A 6,000-nucleotide genomic window follows, 5' to 3' on the forward strand; every position below is an offset into this window, starting at 1 on the left:
CAGACATTCGTAGAAAGATTCTATCTCTTCATCTGAGTGAGTAGACGTAGGTGCATATGCTTGAACTATGTGGATCTTATACCTGTCTGATATTTTTGGGACCAAGTGTGCAATTCTACTTGAAATTCCTTCTAATACTGTTATATTGTTGACAATGGTTTCGTTTACTTAAAAGCCAACTCCATTTAATTTTCCATTTGGTTCTCCACAGTAATATAAGAGATTCCCTGAATTCAAGCGAAGGCAGTTTTCACCTTTATGGCGCATTTCATTTAAACCAACCATGTCCCAGTTGATTTTCTCTAATTCCTCTTCTATTTCCATTAATCTGTCATCTCCCACTAGCATACAACAATTGTACGTACATATTTGAAGGCATTGCTTCTCTTGTTTTTTAGACTTAGGATTTTGTGACACAAAAGCAGCTCCCACCCGGTGATCGGAACGTGGGATTATTTTAACTCCCACACCTGGAGATTGGAACGTGGCATTATATTAACTCCGGAAGATTTTACCTTACTGTCACACATCATGACTCAAAGGTGAGAAGCATAATTGCCACACTTGCTTCAGAACAGATTGGCGATATAACTTTCCAGGCCGCCCCCAACATGGGGTATAGATGCCTTTGGCAGGTCACTCCTCTGGAGTACTGATGCCGCCTATGCATGAGAAGTTTAGGTTGAAAATGAAAGACCCCTAGCTCTCAAAACTTGATAGCGTTAGGGTCAGAAAAGAATAAGAGTTGGCTGAGGATGGCCAGATAGAAAAGATAAAAGTGAGGAGCCTGGCATAAGTAAGTGGAAGCAATGCCAGGACTCAGCTCAGGGCCCTGTGGTCGCCAGCCATGTACTCACTAGGTGTGAGTCCCCTGGGGGATTGAAGGCATCACCTACAAACAAATCTGGGGTACGGCTGTGGGCACCTACATGGCACCATCCTATGGCAACCTATTCTTGGGCAACTTAGAGGAATCATTCATAAACACCCATAATCCCAAACTAATCCTTCCTAAGCACCCATAATCCCAAACTCCTCATCTGGTTGATGATGTCTTTATGATATGCATCAGGTAGTGAGGACACACTATCCACATTCCTCCAGAACATCAACACCTTCTTGCTCATTCACTTCACCTGGTTCTGTTCAACCCAAAAAACCACATACCTTGATGTTGATCTACACCTCAAAGATGGCTACATCAGTACCTCCATCTGGTATCAAACTTACCAACCACAAGCAGTACCTCCACTTCAACAGCTGCCATCCACTCCATGCCAAGAAGTCCCTTCCATACATCCTAGCCACCTGTGGCTGTTGCATCTGTAGTGATGAGTGGTCCCTCTTGAAATATATTGAATCTCTCACTGAGGCTTTCAACAACCGTAATTACCCTCCAGATCTTTCACAAAAACAGATCTCCCATGTCTAATCTCTCAAGTCACCCGCCACCTCCCAAAGTTCCAGTGTCCAGCCCCTTGTGACCCAGGACTAGAGAAAATGAATCACATTCTCCGTGATAGTTTTGACTACCTCATGTCATGCCCTGAGATGTGGAACATCTTACTCACTATCATCCCACCCCTCCTACACAATATCCTCATCCATCCCTACACAACCCCTGCTCCCAACAACTTGCCTCATGGCTCTTATCCCTAATAGACCTAGATACAAGACCTGTCCCATATGTCCTCCCACAACCACCATTCTGGTTACAAGCATTACCTGTGAAACCAGTCATGTGATCTATAAGCTAAGCTGCAAATATTGTGCTGCATTCTACATGGACATGACAACCAACGAGCTGTCTGTCTGCTTGAATGGCCACCGATAAACCGTGGCCAAGAAACAGCTGGACAAATGCATTGCTGAGCACACTGTCAAAATGACATTCTACGTTTCAATGACTGCTTTACATCATGTGCCCTCTGGATCCTTTCCACCAACAACGGATTTTCTGTATTGCACATGTGAGAACCCTCCCAGCAATATATCCTATTTTCCCATAATCCTGCAGGCCTCAATCTTCATTAGTCATCATCATTACCTATTTAACCCCTTCCCTGTCCCCATTCCAGCGCTACACAGCCCTTTATTCCACCAATGCACCCATAGTGTTTTTACTTCTCTTGTTTTCTGCTCCTCCCCTCCCACCCTTGCCTCTATCTAGCCTCCTTACTGCACCCAACTGCCCTACCCTCGCTCCACATCACCCCTGTACGTTCTCACAAGCAGCGCTTTACAGTCCCCCACCCCAACTCTGCTATCCCTCCCCCCTCCCATCAGACATTTGTCTGCTTGTGTCTGTATATGTGCGGATGGATATGTGTGTGTGTGTGCGAGTGTATACCTGTCCTTTTTTCCCGTTAAGGTAAGTCTTTCCGCTCCCGGGATTGGAATGACTCCTTACCCTCTCCCTTAAAACCCACATCCTTTTGTCTTTCTCTCTCCTTCCCTCTTTCCTGTATTGCACATGTGAGAACCCTCCCAATATCCAACAAATGGGTCCCAGCTGGAGATGTGAAAGTCAAGGACAGTCTATTAGAAGAGGTCAGTGAATATGTCTACCTTGGCCAGATTATAAATATGAAGGGAGACATAAGACCAGAAATCTATCGACGCATCAAGCTTGGTTGGCAAGCATTTGGGAAGAATTCAGAAGTATTCAGATCAAAAATGCCAGTAAATCTGAAGAAAGCAGTATTTGATCAATGCATTCTTCCTGTGATGACGTACGGATGCGAGACATGGACACTGAACTCATTCACAAAAGGGAAACTTAGGACAGCACAGAGGGCTATGGAGAGATCAATGCTGGGCTATACAAGAAAGGACAGGAAAAGGGCAGATGACATCCGGTCTGTGACGTAGGTTAATGACATCTTAGACAGAGTAGGTTCCTTGAAATGGCAGTGGGCTGGCCACGTCGCAAGAAGAAAAGACAACAGATGGACGAAGCTAGTACTGGAGTGGAGTCTGAGAGAGCACTGGAGGCCTAGAGGAAGGCCACCAGACAGATGGGGCAAAGACATCAAGAAGATCGCTGGTAACACCTGGCAGAGAACTGCCCAAGACCGTCCCACTTGGAGAAGACTTCTGAAAGCCTACCTGAATCCACGACTCGAAGAGGTCACATCATCTAATGATTGAATTGGCTGATGATGATGATGATATATGATGTAGCTTACCAAACGAAAGCGTCAGCATGTTGATAGACAAAAATGTCTGCTTGTGTCTGTGTATGTGTAGATGGACATGTGTGTGTGTGCGAGTGTATACCTGTCCTTTTTTCCCCCTGAGGTAAGTCTTTCCACTCCCGGGATTGGAATGACTCCTTCCCCTCTCCCTTAAAACCCACATCCTTTCGTCTTTCCCTCTCCTTCCCTCTTTCCTGATGAAGCAACGGTTTGTTGCAAAAGCTTGAATTTTGTGTGTATGTTTGTGTTTGTTTGTGTGTCTATCGACCTGCCAGCACTTTTGTTTGGTAAGTCTCATCATCTTTGTTTTTTATATATACATATATAATAGAGGGAAACATTCCACGTGGCGAAAATTTTGTGAGAAAATGTCTGCTTGTGTCTGTGTATGTGCGGATGGATATATATATATGTGTGTGTGTGTGTGTGTGTGTGTGTGTGTGTGTGTGTGTGTGTGCGAGTGTATACCTGTCCTTTTTTCCCCCTAAGGTAAGTCTTTCCGCTCCCGGGATTGGAATGACTCCTTACCCTCTCCCTTAAAACCCACATCCTTTTGTCTTTCCCTCTCCTTCCCTCTTTCCTGATGAAGCAACCGTTTGTTGCAAAAGCTTGAATTTTGTGTGTATGTTTGTGTTTGATTGTGTGTCTATCGACCTGCCAGCACTTTTGTTTGGTAAGTCTCATCATCTTTGTTTTTTATATATACATATATAATACAGGGAAACATTCCACGTGGGAAAAATTTTGTGAGAAAATGTCTGCTTGTGTCTGTGTATGTGCAGATGGATGTGTGTGTGTGTGTGTGTGTGTGTGTGTGTGTGTGTGTGTGTGCGAGTGTATACCTGTCCTTTTTTCCCCCTAAGGTAAGTCTTTCCGCTCCTGGGATTGGAATGACTCCTTACCCTCTCCCTTAAAACCCACATCCTTTCATCTTTCCCTCTCCTTCCCTCTTTCCTGATGAAGCAACCGTTTGTTGCAAAAGCTTGAATTTTGTGTGTGTGTTTGTGTGTCTATCAACCTGCCAGCACTTTTGTTTGGTAAGTCTCAAAATCTTTGTATATATATATATATATATATATATATACAATAGAAAGAAACATTCCACATGGGAAAAATATATTAAAAACAAAGATTCCATGACTTACCAAACGGGAAAGCGCTGGTAGATAGGCACAATAAAAAAACACACACACAAAATTTTGAGCTTTCGCAACCCCCAGTTGCTTCGGCAGGAAAGAGGGAAGGAGAGGGAAAGATGAAAGAAAGGATGTGGGTTTTAAGGGAGAGGGTAAGGAGTCATTCCAATCCCGGGAGCGGAAAGAGTTACCTTGTTGTGGTGGTCTTCAGTCCTGAGACTGGTTTGATGCAGCTCTCCATGCTACTCTATCCAGTGCAAGCTGCTTCATCTCCCAGTACCTACTGCAACCTACATCCTTCTGAATCTGCTTAGTGTATTCATCTCTTGGTCTCCCCCTATGATTTTTACCCTCCACGCTGCCCTCCAATACTAAATTGGTGATCCCTTGATGCCTCAGAACATGTCCTACCAACCGATCCCTTCTTCTGGTCAAGTTGTGCCACAAACTTCTCTTCTCCCCAATCCTATTCAATACTTCCTCATTAGTTATGTGATCTACCCATCTAATCTTCAGCATTCTTCTGTAACACCATATTTCAAAAGCTTCTATTCTCTTCTTGTCCAAACTATTTACCATCCATGTTTCACTTCCATACATGGCTACACTCCATACAAATACTTTCAGAAATGACTTCCTGACACTTAAATCTATACTCGATGTTAACAAATTTCTCTTCTTCAGAAACGCTTTCCTTGCCATTGCCAGTCTACATTTTATATCCTCTCTACTTCGTCCATCATCAGTTATTTTGCTCCCCAAATAACAAAACTCCTTTACTACTTTAAGTGTCTCATTTCCTAATCTAATACCCTCAGCATCACCCGACTTAATTCGACTACATTCCATTATCCTCGTTTTGCTTTTGTTGATGTTCATCTTATATCCTCCCTTCAAGACACCATCCATTCCGTTCAACTGCTCTTCCAAGTCCTTTGCTGTCTCTGACAGAATTACAATGTCATCGGCAAACCTCAAAGTTTTTATTTCTTCTCCATGGATTTTAATACCTACTCCAAATTTTTCTTTTGTTTCCTTTACTGCTTGCTCAATATAGAGATTGAATAACATCGGGGAGAGGCTACAACCCTGTCTTACTCCCTTCCCAACCACTGCTTCCCTTTCATGTCCCTCAACTCTTATAACTGCCATCTGGTTTCTGTACAAGTTGTAAATAGCCTTTCGCTCCCTGTATTTTACCCCTGCCACCTTTAGAATTTGAAAGAGAGTATTCCAGTCAACATTATCAAAAGCTTTCTCTAAGTCTACAAATGCTAGAAACGTAGGTTTGCCTTTCCTTAATCTTTCTTCTAAGATAAGTCGTAAGGTCAGTATTGCCTCACGTGTTCCAGTATTTCTACGGAATCCAAACTGATCTTCCCCGAGGTCGGCTTCTACTAGTTTTTCCATTCGTCTGTAAAGAATTCGTGTTAGTACTTTGCAGCTGTGGCTTATTAAACTGATTGTTCGGTAATTTTCACATCTGTCAACACCTGCTTTCTTTGGGATTGGAATTATTATGTTCTTCTTGAAGTCTGAGGGTATTTCGCCTGTTTCATACATCTTGCTCACCAGGTGGTAGAGTTTTGTCAGGACTGGCTCTCCCAAAGCCGTCAGTAGTTCCAATGGAATGTTGTCTACTCCGGAGGCTTTGTTTCGACTCAGGT

This window comes from Schistocerca cancellata, chromosome 2 (assembly GCF_023864275.1).
Source record: "Schistocerca cancellata isolate TAMUIC-IGC-003103 chromosome 2, iqSchCanc2.1, whole genome shotgun sequence".
Lineage (NCBI taxonomy): Eukaryota > Metazoa > Arthropoda > Insecta > Orthoptera > Acrididae > Schistocerca > Schistocerca cancellata.